Below are 17780 nucleotides of genomic sequence, written 5' to 3' on the forward strand. Positions count from 1 at the left end.
AAGCAAAGGTTGTGTTCTCTCCTATATTGGAACTCGCTGGGGGATATCTTCTTGAATGTGGAATTGGTATTTGAGCTATTTGAGTTGGTAGGATAGGCTTTCTTAGCTAGCTGTTCTCCCGTGTATGGAAGACCCGCCTGCTTCTGTCCTCCTCCTCCCGTGGATGGTACGGATGATGCTCCTCCCCTAGTCATGGACTTGTACTTCCTGACCAAAGCTTCCATCGCGATTTCCTGACTCCTGGAGACTTCAAATGCCTCTTGTAGGGTGGCAGGCTTATGAACCTTGACCATTGACCTGATTTCCTCAGGTAATCCACTCAGGAAACTTGAAATAAAATAAGGTTCGCTCAAACCTGAATTTTTGGCCAAAACCAACGCTCTTAGCTCCTCAAACTTTTCCTGGTAATCAATGACGGTAGAGGTCAGCTGCAATTTGTTGAACTCCGCCACTACATCTGATCCCCCAAGCTCACCAAATCTTCGACACAAGTCCTCACTGAAATCCTCCCACTGTATCGTCCGCTGTCCTATTTTGAAACTTTGAAACCAAACATCTGCTTTCCCAGCCAAGTGGAGCTCGGCTATGTTCATCATCTGACTCACAGGTATTTGGTAGACCTGAAAAAATTTTTCTGCCTTCCTAACCCACTTCCTCGGGTTCCGTCCTTCAAAATGGGGAAACTCCAGCCTTGGAGTCCCCAGAAAGAAAGGACTTCTGTCGAGCCTCTCCCCCTGCCCTAACTCGCCTTCCCCTCGCCTTCCACCACCAGAGGTCAAACCTCGTTCAGCGGACCCTGTAGGTGTTGCGAGGATGCCACGGTCATTATGGTTGGACTTCATCTGGTTGAGCTGAGCCACAATAGCCGTCATCCAACTTCTGATCTCCGTTGAGTTGGACTCCATTTTTGCAGAATGCGACTCAAATTTATCCTCCATAATTTTTAACGCCTCTTGCGTGGAATCGATGAATCCCTACAACCGAGTCTCTTGCTTGCGTATCTGTTCTTCGAGAGTTTTCAAGCGAGTGCCCTCGGCCATGGCGGATTCAGCTGCGGATTACTATTGTGAAAGAAGGTTCAAAGAAGGTTTGAGTGGGCGAAGCCTGCAATCCAAGGATCGCAGGCTCTGATACCACTGTTAAGACTAGAGCTAGAAGGAAGATAAGAAGGAGTAGTTGGGAACGGAGGGAGAATTTGGAAGAGAGAATATTATTCAAGTTTGAGAAAATGAGTCATACAAAATCCGTGCCTACTACTGCTAACCAACCCATCATATATAGGCGGTGCTTGCCTGCAGACAAATTGGTTTTGTCTGCATGCATGGGTAGTTACACCCTTTTAACGACTTCCCTGCCGTCTGCATGCATGGTAGTTACACCCTTATTCTAACGAACGTAATGAATTACAATATTATCCCTCAGGCTCTTGACTGTTTACATTTTAGTCCCTGTGATCCATAACATAGCAGTCCCTTCCAGCACTTCCTCTGGTTCGCCAATCACGCGGTCAGACATAGCGTGAAGAATGGCATCAGCAGCAACCTCTATCCCCTTCTCTATGAGCGCAACCGTAGATCCTCCAAGCTGGTTCAGTAAGCACGACGCATCTCCCACAACAGTAGTATGGGTGTCAACATGCCGTGCCCCCTCGGATTGGCTCTTACCCGAATTCTGTGTCGCACCAGATTGCACCCCATCTCCTTCAATCACCACCCTTCGCTCCTCACCCTCTATACCCAGGGTATTAACCTTATCAAGGGCAATAACTCTAGCAATACCCTTATACTCTGGGAAAGAATTTTTGTTGACGTTCGACTCTTGTTTATCTTTTCTTCTCAAGACTATATTTTCAACGTCAATCATGTTTTGAATTTTATGTTTCAAAACCCAATAATTGACAGTTAAGTGACCGAAACTTTCAAAATGATAAACACAAATGACCTGAAAATCATAACCAGTAGAAAAGCCCCTAGGATAAATCTTGAGAGGTACAATATCAATCTTGCCAGTAGCCTTGAGTTGTTCATACAATTGATCCATGGGTCAACCTGAATTAGTAAAGGTTCAGAATTGATTTTGGATTTAGGATCCACTAATTTTGGGTTTGGTTATTTGGTGGAGCGAATTTTGAATTGTAGAGGGAACGAGGGTGACCTTGAAAAGTAGAATAAGAAATTTGGAATGGTGTAATAGTGGTGTGGTAAACAGGTCGGGAGTTTGAATAGTATGGATAAATAGGTAAGTATATAGGGTGGTGTTGAAATCTTGATCTAAAAGAGGTGCTTGATCCCACACAAGAGCAACATTCCCTTCCTTTTTCTTAAATTGAGGTTTTCTTCCAGAATTATTTTAGTTCTGTAGGGTTTCTAACTATACTTTCAAATCCAACACATTAACAATTTTTTCCACTTTCATAAATTCATCATATTTTTTAAGTTTGTTGATAATAGTTGCAAATGAACACCCAATTGTACAGAAAATATTTTCAAAATACGGTGGATCATGGATTTTGATAAACGTGCGGACAATCTCCTCCCTCGTCATGGGTGGCTCTACTTTGGTAGCCAACTTTCTCCAACATTTAGCATATATCTTGTGATTCTTAGAGGGTTTCCTCTTAGTCCCTTCCTGTGTTTTTCGCTTAGGTGCAAACTCGCAGTTATACTCATATTGGCTTACAAAAACTGTAGACAGGTTCAACCAAATTTTCAATTTTTCAGACTTCAAATTAGAATACCAATACAAAGCGTCACCCTTCAAACTTTCAGAAAATAATAGCACTAGCAAGCTTTCATCATCCATAGGTTTGCTAAGTTTGTTTGCAAATATTTTAAGATGCATCTTGAGATTCCTGATTCTATCATACTTGCTAAATTTTAAAGTTTTAAACTTTGAAGGCAGTTGCACATTAGGAAAGACACAGTTCATCATAATCCAATCTCCCATACTTGCTAAACCCTTGATTTTTCTTCAAGAACTCATCAAATCGGTCTAATCTCTTCAGTAATTTCTTGTCAATCAGAGTAGTATACTCGTCCATTACTGCTTTTTCTTGAGAAGCAGTATCCACCATGAATGATTTTGCGGTGGGGTGTTAGGGTCCTTGAGGGTTAGATGGGATATTTGGGTAGATTTATGGGCAATTTTGAAAAATTTGGTTGGTAGTCGGATTAACTAAGGTACTGCCTTGATGTGTACGTGGGAAGGTAGAGTTGAGGTAGGTAAAGGGGGCCTCTTGGGGATTTGTAAAAGGTGGAATAAATGTGGTTGGAATATGAGATATATAAAGTGGTTGGTTATTCGACTCAGACTGATTATCACCAATAGGGATTTGATCATTTTGAATACCACCACTGCTATTTGAAACAAGTTGATCAATTAAACACCTTTATGCAGCCATTTCCATGCTTAGCTCGTTAAATTTGCTCAACATCTCACTCGATTGGATCCCCAAAATTGTAGCATCTGATGATGTAACTATTGCGATTTTTTCTGACGATTCCGGGTGTAAACTCATGTTTACACAATTTCTCAAAATTTTATTGTGGGACCTTATAATGATGAGATTTCTACACGTGACTATGTTTGGTAGTACCTGGATGTAGAAAAGAAATCCGTTTAGAAGTTCAGTCTCTATTAAATTGTTGTAATTTATTCAAAGAAAAAGAAAAAGAAAAGACTTGAGTTAGTAAATATTTAAATAATTCGGATGCATGTCCTATGGAGGTATCCTTTTTATGCTAAACGTCGGCCTAATATGATACAATACCTTTGAAGTGGGGCCAGTTCATCAAACCTGTTTTTCAATAATTTTACAAAAAGAGGAAAGTCATTTCATTACCAAATTTGTGAATCCCATCTACATCATCTACATTATTTCTCAAAGGCAATTTCTTACAAAATCATTAAATTTTTTCAATCTATCTATTACAACATCTTTTGACTCTCTAGAATAGGCATTCCTCATGCGCTCAACTTGATTATATAATTCACCACATTTTCTCGTCAACTCTTGGTATTTTTCTCACATTTCCTCATATGACCTTTTGTTCTTCTCTGCCAGATCTTTGTTGATTCATATGGATTGCCTCAATTGTACATTCTTTCTATCTTTTACCTCAATGATAGTCATCAGCCTCTTGACTTTCTTGAATTGTTCTTCTTGCGAGTATTGTGCACTAAAATTTCTGAGTCGATTTTCGTATTGTGGAATGACTAAAGCCATCTATTTAGAGTCCAGAATATAGGCAATATTCTCATCATCGAATAATTTACCCCAAGCCTCAATAATCGATATTTTCATTGAAATTTCGTTCGGATAGATTCTCTTATCAAAATTGATGGTGAATTTGATCAAATCGGGTGTGAGTGGCGATCCTTAAACACGTCCTAACTGCCTGAGAAACCTTTTTGGAGTATAAGCCATGATGCCTTGAATTCTTAGCAACGGAATAAAATTTGATGATTTGGTGCGAAGAGCAAATTTGAAACAGTCATTCCAATCCAAAATTCACCTAATCCTTTGATCTGGCAGTATCTTCAAAAAATCCAAATAGTCTAATGCACTTTTCGGTAGACAATTTTTGTCCACTCTTTTGTGATGAGTCACTAGCCAATTGTACCCAATTAAGAGTAAGCTATCAGAAACAGATAATTGTCTCCTAAAATGCTCTATAACCCACATATGCAGAATTAGATTCGAACCATGAAAGAATTTTGCTTCCCTCTGACAATTGATACAAGTAACAAATATATGGCTAATATGATCGGTACTATAGAACACTGTTGATTCTTAATCCCAAGAAAAAGGTCAAACATAAGTTTCATGATTTCAAAAGCAATCTTCTTATCCCTTCTCGAAAAGAGATAAATTCCAGCCATGATGAGTCCATATACCCATGGTCTTTTGCGCTCCCACATTATCTTAGACGTGAACGAGAAGTTCTCGGAATACCTGTTGAACCCATTTCTTAGTGCAAATCTGTCAAATAGGAACTTTACATCTATACTCTGATCAGATCCTTGGACTATAGACTCTTTCAATCCAATAAAGTGAAAAAATTCAACCTTGTTAGAGGCAAATGGGAACATAATTGTTGTGCCATTTACTGACAAGTTAAGAAGACCAATTACCTCTTCAATTGTTACAGTCATTTTTTTATTTCCTATCCTAAATGTCGAACAGTTAGAATCCCATAATTGTATCAAAACCTCTATTAAGTAGCTGTAGAAACCAAAATTTCAATTTTTATTTAATTCAATTTTAGCTTTATTTTTTATTTTTGTTTTTATTTTATTTCATTTAGTTGACTAAGTTTGCCAAGATGATAGTTAGTCTTTATTTTATTTATTTTAGTGAATTAGGTTCATCATTTTTCTTTTTAAAACATTTTTGCATTAAATTTCGGAAAAAAAACAAAATTCTTATAAAAATTCCAATCTTTTTTTATCTTTTCAATTTTTTCAAAATAAAATAAAATGAATTTTTGCAAGGTAAAATAAAAAAAAGGAATGTAACATTTGTTATTTATCCTAAATTTATTTTGGAAAACAAAAAATTAAAAAAGGAAAAATATGTGGAACACATGCATAATAGATAGGTGAAGGCCATGCAAACTAGCTAACTGGGATAGGTAAGGACTAGACAAGTGTCCTCATTTTTTGTTGACACCACAACAATTGCTAGATTAGGTGGTAGGACACTTGTTGATTTGGGATAATTTTGGAGAAAAATCTGGAAATTAAAGATAAGAAAAAGAAGCCACGGGAAGAGAGAAAAAAAGGAAGCAAAGGAAAAAGAAAAGAGAGAGGCTGCGGACAGAAAAAAAAAGGAAAAAAAAGGGCTAGAGAAAAAAGCAAGAAAAACCAGAGAGAGAGAATAGCAAGATCGAGTGAGATTCAAGGGGAGAGAAAGCAAGGAAAAGCAAGGAAAAGCAAGAAAATTGCAGGGGAAATACACTGCAGTTCATCAGTCCAGACTGTTTTTGTGGGGTTTTGGGCTCTGTTTTCAAACTCGGACCGGACCGGCCGGTCGAACCGGGAACCGGCCAGGTAGCCGGTCCGAGTCACATTAAAAAACCGGATATTTAAAACCCGGTCAAAAACCGGGTTTGACCGGTCAAAAACCGGTTTTTCTGGTTCAACAGTAATTTTTTAAAAAAAAATTCAAACTTTTAAATATTATGTTTTGACCCCCTAAATTGTTAAAACTTATTGATATACCTCAAATATTTGATACTTTATAAATATTGTCCTAAAATTTGATGTTATTTTTCAATTAAATTCATAATTTTAATTCTAAACTTGTTAATATTTATTAAATAATATAAATTGCTACTTGATTGTTCTAATTTCTTTGTATTTTCTTGTTAAATATATTTGAAACATCAAATATATATGGATATACCTTTATTAATATCAATATATTATTAGATATTATATATATAATATTTTAATTTTTAAATAATTTTTATTTATGACGTCATCCGGTTCGACCCCTATCGACCCCGGTCGAATCCATTGACCCCTGACCCCTGACCTCGGCCGAGTCGCTATCCGGTCCGGTTCTGAAAACATAGGTTTTGGGTCAAAAATTTGATTGCCGAAACATGGTCTCTATTCAGGGATTCTTTGAAATCTGGGGTATATAGAGATAGTGTATTACCACTTTCCTTAAAGGATTCACTCAAGAAAACATCTGCGAGGTCTCCAAATTCGGCTGCAAAATCAGAAGCTCGAGAGTTCCGGTACTTTCTGGGTCTGCTCAAAGAAAGTTTTCCTCTAGTTCGTTCGATTGTTGGAGGATCCTGCAAGTCCAGATCAAATTGTGACGCAACAGTAAACTCTTTTCTCTCTTAATTAGGGTACCAGCATGCGTAAATCCTTAGTTTTTCTTTCATCATGCCACTGTTGGATTCTGAGTATTGTTTTCTTGCTGCTTGCTATTTCATCACTTGACTCCCTTGCGTTGTGGTCGAGTTTGACTATCGACAAGCGTCTGGAAGCTAGTTGATTGGCCTGATAAGTTCAGGCCATGGTGAAATAAGTTGCATTTTGTTTAAACTTTGAAAATCTAGCCTGAACCTGTGATGCATCAGAAAATTGTGCGTTTCCTCTTCATGGTTAAGCTTGTCCCTGTCTTTTCCCTGTTAACTGTCATGGTTATGGTTGTTTAAGTCTAGAAAGTGTTCAGTCAGAGTTTTTCTAGAAGAATGAAGTTTTGCTTAAATCTGTTTTTTCGAATTTGTGGGTTTTCTCGTGAAAATAGACAGCAAACCATTCGCTAGTTCTTATGTGCTGTTTTCTCTTGTTTGTTTTTGCGGCTTCATGGGTTCCCTTCGTTTCATACCTTTCTTTGACTAACCGGTCGGATATTGAGATTCTCTTTGATGAATGTGAGTCATGCCCAGAATGCACGCAGCAAAAGTTTGCTGGTTTGCAGTTGCTGATGCGTTTCTCCATTTCTTCGTTGGTTACTTGCATATCCACGTTTCTGTCCTTCTTGTTCTCCTTGCTTGCGATCTTCTTGTATCCGTGCTTTAAAGTCTTCTCGCTTGTTATATGAAACAGTGAGTTCCATGTTTGCTGGAACCATTTTTGTCGAAAGGCTGCGAACATGCTGCACGGTTCGCAGCTCGTGAAGTCCGTAGCTCATAAATTTGTTACACAGCAACTCACAAGTTCCACACTTATTTGCATTTGTTTGCATTGAAGTTTATCATTTGGTTTATGATTGTTTCATCATGTTAGTTTCCAGTTCTCCAAGTGCATGAAGGAAAATTGCTGATTTTCATTTTGCTCACTTGCTGTTTTTTTATGCGTGTTCAATAGTGTTGTTTCTTTCTCTCATTTTCCTCTTGCTGTGAGCAAATCACCTTGAGTTTGCAAAGTAAGTTCATGCACGACTTGCTACCACAAACCCAAAACTTGGTTGAAAGTTGGGGAGGGGGGGTAGTTTCCTGCTTTCCTTTTGGTGGTAGTGCTAAGCTTAAAACAGCAAGTTCACGAATTGCTAAGAAACTGATTAAGAGGCTTGTTTCGCTAGTAAAGCAGAAGTTCTAAATTTCCTTTTGGCCGTTAGCATGCCTTAGTGAAGCAATTCAAGTCTTGCATGTTTAAGGGGATTCATTAAGTTTAGCTTTGATGTTTCACAACCTTGGCGATTAATATACTAAATTTGAGTTATTTTAGGAATAAAAGGGTAATAAAGCTGGTTTTGCAACTTTGTTCTAATTTTTTTCAATATTACAATTTGACCCCACAACTTTCCAACTCTTTGCAATTGGGTCCAATTTTGCATTTTGTTGGCCTTAGTTGAAAATCTTGCTTCGTTTAGTTACTTTTCATTTGTAAATATTAGGAGTTTTGGGTTTATTTAGAGTAATTTATGTCATGTTTGCATATTTCTTTAAATTTCTCAATTAAAGTGGTGCCTTAATCATTTTTTTTTGTGTTGGAGGGTAAATAAGAGAAATTTCATTTCATTAGGCCACCAATTCAAGGGAGGTACACTCTTCTCCTTTATTTTGATTTTTTACTTGATCCTATGTCTCCTATGTGATTTTATGTGTGTAATTGCATGCTTTTTTTTAGAATGTTTTTATTTCATCTATTTATTTACTTTATTTGTTTTAATTTAGTATATCTATTTTAATTTAATTTTTGATTATTTGAAAGGCGATTAAATGCCAAATTGTAATAGTTACGTTATTATTTTATTTTATTTCATTCTTTCCCCTTTTAGATTGTAGTTAGGGCCCCCAAATGTAATAGTTAAGTCTTTATTTGCTTTGTGTGTTTTGCATGCTTGTGTGTTTACATGTTACTCGTTTTTTTTGGTTGTTGCATCTAGATATCATACTTGTGTGCTATGTGCTATATGTGATTTATGTGTTTACTTGCTTTCATTATGTTTTACATAATTTGTTTAGTTATAATAAATGTATGACGTCACCATACTAGTCCAACGCTAGTTGTGGTCCTTTTTCCCGTTTTCTTGCTAGTCCAATGCTAGTGAGAACTATAGACATGGGTTAGTCCAACGTTAGACCCTTAGGGACCATCCACGCGTTAGATCATGCTGATGTGACAAAATCACTACATTTCATGCATATTTTCTACTTTTTAGGATCCTTATCATTTTTGCATGATATTTCCCTTATATATATCGCTTATCCCTATGTGTGAGACATAGCATTTAGATTTGCATTTCATTTAGGAAAATTAGAAATAGGTTAGATCACTTGCTTGATTAGATTAGGAGAAAACCCCTCGAACATGGGATATGGACGAGTATGGCCTTTTAGCCTTAACACGCTCATATTCCCTCTGTAAAAGGGAAAATCTAGTCACGAATTTTAGCCCCCCGCACCCATTATGATGCATTCCTCTAGGTCATGTATATTTGTATAATTATTATTTTCTTTTCTTTTCTTCGAGTCTCATATTTTGCACATTCGTGACCTCTTCAAATAATCACTTTTGGGTATCGTATGCGATTTGTACCAACTAAAATTCGAAAAGATAGGTTGACCCCCGATACATTAGGTCTAGGTGCATCCATATAGTGACATCCAAACGTGATAAATTTTTAGGTTAAAATAAGAAAATTTTTTACTGAATTACGCAACTAACCTTGGTTAGGTTGAAAAGATGCCTTGGATTTTATCCTTGCCTTCCCTTTTTTCAACCATGACTCCCGACCCCTTTTCTCTTGATTTTCGCAGATTTGGAGTTGTTTAAAAAAGGTTTTCTCTACTTTTTCTTTAAAAATTCATTTTATGTGACTTGGTACACCTTAACTCAATACCAAGTGGCGACTCCTATTTTTCCATTAAAAATCCTTTTTAAACTATTATTTTTGGCCAAAATCATCGCATTTTTAAAGTCCCATTTAGGCCCATTTTCTTTATTTATTTTCTAAAAATCAAAAATTCATTTTTCAAACAAAATTAATCAAAATTCATTTCTTTATTCATTTTCTAATTAAAAATTCATTTTCTCAAAATTAATTAAAAAATTCATTTTTATAAACACATTTATTTTTCATTTAAAGAATGGGGCGCGACAGTAACCGTCTGATTCAATAGTCTTAAAATCTCTGATCGGTCCTAGGTAAGACGCTATTTGATGAATTTTACTAGACAAGAGGAGCGCGGGCCATCTCCGAACCTCAATTGGAGCTACCAACAATTGTTTAATTCGTCAAAAATTGTCCATCTGAAGTATAAATTTTGGGTCAAATACCTTACCTACAGCCCTCACTTCTCCAATTTTAATGAAAAATTTCATAAATGGTTAGATACCCAGTGGAAAAAAGGTTGACATAATTCTAAAATGAAATTCCCTAAATAGCATTCCCTCTAAGGTTAATGTATGATACTAGTTTATTAAATCAAGTAAATATGTAACAACAAGAGTTAAATATGACCTAAATGAGCCTTCTTGATATGTCGGGGTAGGTCTAAAATGAGATGCAATTATTAAGACATTGATATGGTAAAATATAATTTAAACATGTAATAACCTATCTACTAAGGTAGGCTCTTAAAAGAGTGCCATATCAGCACTTTTATTTTAGGGCTCATGAATGCAAGAAAAGAAGAAAAAAGAGAAGGGTTAGTTCACTTGATAAATAATACATAACACATTAGAACAAAAATGATAAAATAAAGAAAAGAGAGGGGTAGAATCCTTCTCCTCGTATCTAGTGTCTCTAATAAGGTAAGGTAAACTCTGTCCTAGGTAATTTTCTAATATGAATGCATGAGGTTTGTTCACAAATGCAAATAGACTCAATAAAATTTCAGGTTCCCAAAACTTCAGACCAAAATGCAAAGGGTCATCAATCCCAAGACCCTTAGTCGGTAGCTCGAGTGAACATGAATTACAAGTTTCTAATGAACATGAATTACAAGCTTCTAGACAAAATTTACAAACTTCTAATAAACATGAATTACACTTATATCTTAAGGCTAGAATTGGATATTTATTATAGCACATACACGAGTGATCATCTGAACCACATCTGTGTTGCCAATTATGTTCACAAATAGTTTCTACTAAGTTTCTTAGAATATTATCTATATTTTCTAAATGTTTCATTTGATCATAATAATCTTCCTTAAATTTTCTATTTGATTCTAATAATTCTTTTATTAATTCATTTATACTATCACTGCTTAATTCTTGTTCAAAATTATCTTCTACTAGAACTATACTATATATTGATTTTGTATCATCCATGTATTTGTTTACTTGTAATATATCATTATTTACACATTCTACTAATATTATATTTTTATTATGCATATTATGCCTTTTATTACGTTCTCTTGCTAAATGGTCAGTGCTACCATAGGTACAATAGACTAATTAATTATTATAATTTCTTCTAGAATTACATTTTTTAACATGTTTATCTTTATTCAAATAAAGTTTTCTAGCTAGAGATTTTTTTATGTAATATTTTTTATGGGTTTATATATATTTTTTCTTTTTACCTTCTTTTCTTCTTTCTCATACCTTTGTGGGATATATATATCTATTTGGAAAAACTATATTTTCCTTTTAATTGTTAAGTAATTTGAATATTTGTACATTTTTCTACAAGTTGAGAAATAATAAATTGTATCCTAGTAACAATATTATCTAATTGGGGTTCGATTATTTGTTGTTCTAAGAATTTTTTATGAATTTCAGATCCTAAGGGGTCTGGTAATTTCATAAATAAATTTTCTCCTATTGTTTTATCATAAAAGCATCCTGCTAATGTTGGATAATAATAAAAATCTTGTACAAAAACTTTAATATAAGACCAATTTCTAATATGGAATTGTTCTAATATTCTCATGACCTCTTGTTGTTGTTTATTAATTCTTACATTTGGTTGTGATTCTAATAATAACAATTGTATTTTATTTGTAAAATTATATGGATTAGGACCTAAGAACAAGTCTATGGCAGAATCTTGAGGATAATTACTTTTATAGGATTCCCAAACTACTTTAACTGTTTCTCCTAAAAAAATTTTCTAAATAATTATACATTTCTTCTGCTGTTTGTTCATATTCCAATTCATCCCATTTTCTAGCTACCATTTGTGACCATATTTGTAAAACTGTGTACAATAATTGGGGGTCATGTGCTGATAAATTAAGGATTCAACCATCATCTATTAATTTTTTATCTATTATTTCTAATCGCATCCCCTTACGTTTAGGTTTATTTTCTTTTTCTACTGTTGTATATTCTAAGTAAGGAGTTCTAGGAGGTTGTTCTGATCTACTTTCATTTTTATTAGTATATAAAGGAGATGTTGTATTGTTAGATTGTCCTATACTTTCCATTACTTCTACTAAAGGTTCTATTTTTATTTCTGCCGGAGCTTGGTATTGTCCAATTCTAATATTGCTATCATTATCATAGTAACATTCATCTTCTTCTTGACAATTATTCATATACTACTAGGTACTTAAAATTATTCATATACGACTAGGTACTTTCCCTTGATAATTATCCTTCCTAAAATAGTATACATCAAAGATTAAAATTTCATTAGATGATACATTAGTTTACCTTGTGCATACTCTTATAGCCAATATGCCTTCCTCGGCTAGCAACGGCCTTATTTCCGCAAGTCTTTTACTAAGGATATCTAAGAGAGGTTTTAAGAATTTCTTATAACCTTATTCTGAGGATTATATTTAGGAAAGGAAGAAAGGTCAAGAGACAAGAAAACTTATTTTATTGGAAGTAAAGTATTTACAATATCAGAAGAGGAATGTTTTTCCATCGATATTCCATAAGGTCGGAGTCTCATGGTTTATATAGAGTCTACTAATTTACACTTTCCATTGGATACCTGTACTTTTTTCGAGATCCAAGGGTATTACAGTATATGTAAGGATTAATAACATAAAAGCCTCTTGTGATATAGCTATCATACAGAAAAGCCCCCCGTGATTTCATATCACACTCGTCGGTACCCATGATTTGAATTATTCTGAAAAGTCGACGGAAATCGTTAAAACAGACGAGATTGAGTGAAAAGACGAAAATACCCTAATAATATAAGCGAAAATTGCAGAAGTAATTTTGCACTTTCATTCCGCAAACGTTCCCTTCTCTCCATCTCCCTCTCTCCAAATAGGGTAATATGTTCACCAAGCCGGCGAAGACGAGCTCGAACAGCCATGTCATTTGTAGGCCCAGCCAGACCAATCTGCTTTCTTCTGAAATCTCATATTCAGCAGATGCCCCAATAGTACCACGACTGGGTCCTGCTTCATCCTCATCGGAATCAGATCCGCTCCCCCTAGTCTCTCCATTTTGTGCCACCAGTGGTCTTAATACAGGAGGACGAACAGGGATAGGTGCCAATGGTCGTGGAATTGAAGGAGGCACAATTGGTACTGAAGCAATACTAGGAATAACAGGAAGAGGTGGAATTGTGGGTGGTACAGTAGCAGTGACTAGTTGAAGAAGTACGAAGTACAATTTTGTTTCCTGCAAATGCTTTGCCGGCTTGCAACCTCAGGTTGAAGAAGTACAATTTTGTGCAAAGGCTTTGTTTCCTCCAATTCCTTTGCTGGCTTGCATCCTCTGGTTGAGAACTCATTTCATGTTATGAATGTCTTGAATGAATGGTATACTCTTTTCAAAAGGAAAAAATGAAGGGTACACTACATGATCTATTGTCTCCAAATTTGTGGCAGCCTTTTGACAGCTTGATTCAGATTTCATTCGCCCTACTGGTGACGAAAGAAACCGATCTACTAACTGAATGCGAGTAAAATGATTACTCGAGTTCTGAATCTATTAACATCTATGATACAGAAGCAGGGTGCAGATGATCGAGGATAGAACTATTACTACAACTTCCAGATTTCCTTTTCCTTTAACAGCTTATAGCTTCTGCGTAACATTGGCCAAAGCATCCACAACTCCAACTCTCAAATTGAGTGGTCTTCATCATTATTCCAAAGTGGCTCAATGCTTTTCGATTTCCGCACGGTTTCTTCACCATCAAAATAGTAGACTGACGAAGAAGAAATTAATTAAAATGGCTTTGGCATCTGGAGATTTGAAGAGCTACGATTGTGTTTGTGAAGGATAAAATAGGCACATCAGGTGAAAGCTGGTGATAGAAATCTATTTTTCACAGGAAACATGCACCTTTTCGGTGCGTTTAATACAAACGCCGTATATTTGATGATTTCCCTCGACTTTTCAGAATAATTCAAATCATGGGCTACCGATGCGTATGATATGAAACCACAAGGGACTTTTCTATATGATGACTATACCACAGGGGGACTTTCTTGTTTTTAACTTATATGTAATATTTTCTAATCTTTTTGCTAAATCCGAACACAAAGAGTGGTTTCACGTGATATGGCCCCATCTATGCTTCCATCATATTGTCAAGATTCTCTATTCCTTTTGGTCCCATCAAGTCTTCGAAATCGTCATTGCTTGCATCAGCTTCCTCAAAAACATTTCTAGTTCTTTCCATGCCATCTTTAAATTCTTGAAAGTATACCTTTAATATATTCAAAAATTTTGTTATTATTTCGAGTTCTACTTCTGCATCATAATATTGATTTTGTACATATATTTTCTAGTTTTTACTTTCAGCAAAAATTCAAATTTTCCTGCTCCATTGCATCTTGTCATGTTTCACGGCATAAGTTATCAGTCTTAAATGTTTGAGATATTTTTGGATACTTTTTGTGCATGGCTGAATAGGGTTTAACGTATCCACTGGTGCAAATGATGACCTTTGCACAAATTTGATTAATATTCTATGAATAGTTGGTTCTGCATCATATTCTATCCATTCTGGAGGAGCAGTCTTGATTTCAGCTTCTACTTGTGCTAGTCCATATTCAAAATATTTTAAAATAGCAATTGAAAATTGCCTTCCAAACTAATCAGTTTGATCTGGATCATTGAAACGTACCTTTTCGAGGACTCTATAATCCATTAATAATTGAGGCATTAATTCTAGTATTTCTAATCTTGCTTGTGTTATGTCTAGTTTGTAATATGCCAGAAATATGTATGCTTTGTTTGATCTAATTTTGGTGCTTTACGGTCTGGTTTGCATGCTTTTGAAGGATTTTTATGATAAATTGGTTTTATTCGGATAGCTCTATGGTTTGGGTTGAGTATATACTAAATGGCAAAAATAGGTTTCGACGGCTTCAAATCTTTTATAAAAGTTTTTTTCAACCTTTGATAGAGTAAGTTGGATTATATAGGTAGGAAGAGGGTTTAGTTCTATTTCAGGTTTAAATAAAAGATGTGGTCTAAGAAATTCAAAAGGTCTTTCTAAGAGTGATTTTCTTTTAAGAATACCGTAGGAGGTGATCTTCCTTTGAGCTTAACTTCTTTGGATAATGAAACAATCAACTCTTTTTGAGATTTAATTTGTTCATTATAAGATCTGCATTTATCATTTAACAATCTAAATTTTTTATTCATGCATTCACAGTTTTTACAAAATTCTATATTAGTAATAAGATTATAAGCGGCTGATTCTATATAATCGATGGTCTATCTTGCTGTGATAATGTTCTATTGATTTAAAAATTTATTTCTATTGATTTATGAGCAAACTCTAATGCTTTTGAAAGATCATAAAAGCCTTTATATAAAGGACCTTTTATTCCTTTGATTTGTTCTAAGACTTTTGTCCATGAAGAATAAATTCTTGGACCTCGGATGATTACATAAAATGTAGAACTTTTAGAAGGTAACTTACTAAAATAATATGATAAAGCATTTAGACTTTTAATTTTCTGGGTTACATTTTGTGTTTTGTTGTATTTCTAATCGTCGAACACAATCTTTTGGTTCAGCTGTATGACAAGGAAGTCAGTAGCATTACACGATCTTTGAATCCATGGCTCGCACAGTGAAGTTTTGTTTTGACCATCCTATAGGGGCCCTGCCCTTTTCCTTCGCTACTAGGAAAGTAAGCAACTTCTATTAGTGCCGGACCTTGAGTTGAATTGATCGTGTCATGTGCAACATCCATCATCAAACACAGAGCATATGGATCAGATGTTCTATTACAGTAATAATTAGTTTTTAATAGCCACTTTTTTTAACCATTGGGAGCATGTTTTGGACATCTATAAAATGCCAAATCTTCACCATTCAACCCCAACAAGTGAAGAAATATTGTTGAGAGTTTATAAATCAATTTCTTTCATCTCTTGTTCAAAATCAAGAGCTTAAACCTGAATATCTTTCATTCTTGAGTTTTTATTGTAAAAATCATATTATTGAGGGAGCTATTGAATTTTTATTTTTATCATGTAAACTACTTTGATTTTTATTATACCTTAAATCATTTGAATATTTATATGACATTTCTTATTAAGGATAAGTAAAACCTTGGAGAATGTGATCTTTACTTGTAATATATTGAGGTTACTCTACAGAGAAATACAAAATTTGACTCAAGTGTGAGTGAACTCACAAAGGAAGCTTGATCCTCATTAAAAGATGGATATAATGGAAGAATACAGAGACTTAAAAGAAAATTGGAAGTGGATATAGGCATCAAGGAGGGTAACCGAAGCACTATAAATCTCTTGCGTTTGACTTTTTTTTCCTACTCTCATTATCTTTAATTGTGGTTCTTATTTGCCTAATATGATTCGTGTGAGTTTTGCTTCTTTTTTTCATCTTATTGATTATTACAAAGTTTCATCTTTTACATTCTCCACTTAAATTAGGTTGCTTTGGGGCTAATAACAACCATGCCAACCAACTTTAATAGTACAGATTATTTGCATATTTTATGAAATATTGAGATAAGATGAATTTTATTAATTTTCTTAGTGAATTTAATTGGTGATATTATTTTATCTAATATGATTATTTTAGCCTAGTACCAATAATTTTAAGATGATTATGCTTTTTTAAGAAAATGCTATACTTGATATTTTGTTTATATGATTTTGACTAATGAAATTATTATGGAACACTTGAAATTTTAGTGTAACTATATAGCATGTTTTAAGCCTTGAATTGGATTTGTCATTCTGTGCTGGTAACATCTTGATTTATAATTGTGAAATTACTATATCTAGTTTTTGTATATCAGCATATGGTTTCAAGACTAAAATAAATGGAAAAGAAATATCTAACTACATGAAACTGCATATGATGTCATAAGAGACATTGCTAGCTCTGATGCGATAAATTTAAATTTTTGATATGGAAAATGCTATGTACTCAAACTCTATTATTGCTATCTTTGATTTCTTGGTGGTAATAGAGGAAATTGTTCCTTTCTTAAAATCAAATCTGATTTTTTTAAGACCTTAACGTCGTTTGCAAAATATATACATACATACATATATATATATATATATATGAAAGTAGCTATTTTAATCACAGTGTTTCTCACTCCTATGTGACATGCCTAATTGAAAAAAATTAACGGGTTAAGGGTCATTTGGGTTTTCCCCATGCTGAATCCTATTTGGATTATATTATGTGTTTAAAAATTATTTCTAATTTTAAAATTACTTTATAAAATAACTAATCTTATCTTAATGATATATGCTTTCTATCAAATTATTACAATGATTATATTATATGTTTAAAAATTATCTTTAATTTTAAAATAACTTTAAAAATAACTAATCTTATCTTAATGATATTTGCTTTCTACCAAATTATTACATACAAGTATAGTAAAACCTTTTGACACAATTATTGAAATCTTATTGAAATTTTACATATCCCATAAATTACTTGCT

The sequence above is a fragment of the Coffea eugenioides genome, chromosome 8 (assembly GCF_003713205.1).
Source record: "Coffea eugenioides isolate CCC68of chromosome 8, Ceug_1.0, whole genome shotgun sequence".
Classification (NCBI taxonomy): Eukaryota; Viridiplantae; Streptophyta; class Magnoliopsida; order Gentianales; family Rubiaceae; genus Coffea; species Coffea eugenioides.